General features: G+C 34.8%; 1 long non-coding RNA gene across 1 annotated transcript; it reads left to right on the top strand.

The window, feature by feature from the left end:
- Nucleotides 1-661: 661 nt before the first annotated feature.
- On the top strand, nucleotides 662-1,651 carry LOC127092257 (uncharacterized). The gene is made up of 2 exons (XR_007792140.1): nucleotides 662-1,195; nucleotides 1,284-1,651. It is a non-coding gene; the product is annotated as an uncharacterized LOC127092257 (long non-coding RNA).

The raw sequence follows: 1,651 nt of genomic DNA on the forward strand, positions 1-1,651 counted from the left end.
TAATTAATTGAAAATAAAAAATAATAATTAATAATTAATTAAGTGATTAATTAATTGGAAATAAAAAGTAAAAATTTAATAATTAATTAATTAAAAGATTAAATGAACAATTAATAATTAATTAAGTGATTAAGAAATTAAAAGATTAATTTATAATTAATTAAGTGATTAAAAGATTAAATGGAAAATTTATAATTAATTAATTAAAATATTAAATGAACAATTAATCAAAATTTAATTAATTAAGTGATTAATTAATTAAAAACGAAAGGGGCGTGTGTTCGAAAAGGAATAAGTAAATGGGCCAACCCTAGGGGGTGGGAATAGCAAGGGAAATAGTCCATTAAGACTCTAAGGCCCATTAGTGAGCTAGGGTCCACGGTGAGGGAGAGTCAAAAATTGACTCTCTCTGCACCATCTGATCATGATCTGAGGGGGAAAATGACATGAAGTCCCTGCCTTTGATCAGGTTGACTGGTCAAAGTATGCAAATCAAGAGGTTTAGATCCACAATCAATAGGGGACTACCGTATGCCCACGCGTATGAGATCTTTGGTTGACCAGGGTGGTCAACCAATCTAGATCTCCTCAAAATGCCACTTGGCACACATTTATGTGATCTCAGGGTGTATATTAATACGCTCCCCTCACAAACCCTCATTTTCCCTTTTCTTTCTCTCTCTTCTCTCTGATTCTCTTTCTATTCTTTCAACCCTCTCTCCCTCCGGCCACCCATGTTCTTCACCCCCACTGTCTAAACCATCGCCTTCTTCAGTTTTTCGGTTGAACTTCAACCAGAAAATTCAAACACTCAAACGCCTTATCCCCAGAACCTTCAAACCAAACCCCACGAACCCTAACGAACCCTATGAACTCTAACTTGGTTCAGATGAACCCTAACTAGGTTAAGATGAACCCTAACATTTTCCAGATGAACCCTAACTTGGTTAAGATGAACCCTAACATTTTCCAAATGAACCCTAACTAGGTCATTACATGAACCCTAACCCTAAAAATTGCCCATAAACCCTCGAACCCACATCAAAACATGGATTGAACATTAACCCCAATAAATCCCAACATACATCACAAAATCGAACCCCAATCAACAGATCAAACACGACCAACAAGCATAAATGTCAAAGCAACATTTAAAGAGGAAAAGAACCAACCTTCAAAGACGCGGCTTTCTCAAGTAAGATATTTTGATTCTACTCTTTTCGTTCCTGTATATGCTGATCCAATTCCCTCGTTCTCTAACCCTTTCTTCTTTGCTTGGTGAGAGGTCCTGACGGAATGGAGGTTGAGCTTAGAGAGTTTAGGGTTTTAATATGAAACCCTAAATCTATTTCGATTTAAGCTTTAGTCGAAGGATTTGGGTTGCAACAATTGAGGATTGTCGGGTTTTTTGTTCCTGTCATTCATCTCAATTCTTTTCGTGTTTATAGGCTAATTTTAGGTCTTAAGCTTTCAATTAGATTTATTATTTTTTAGGAAATGTTGATTTGATTGTAATTATTATTTGATTTGGTTTAGAAATAGGTTTAGGGTTTTTGAGACTTGATTGTATCTGGAATGATTTGGTTTGTAAATTATATTGTATTAATTTTGGAAACTTTGGATTGAAATTGAAACTATCACTTTTGATTCA

This window comes from Lathyrus oleraceus, chromosome 6 (assembly GCF_024323335.1).
Source record: "Lathyrus oleraceus cultivar Zhongwan6 chromosome 6, CAAS_Psat_ZW6_1.0, whole genome shotgun sequence".
Taxonomy (NCBI): domain Eukaryota; kingdom Viridiplantae; phylum Streptophyta; class Magnoliopsida; order Fabales; family Fabaceae; genus Lathyrus; species Lathyrus oleraceus.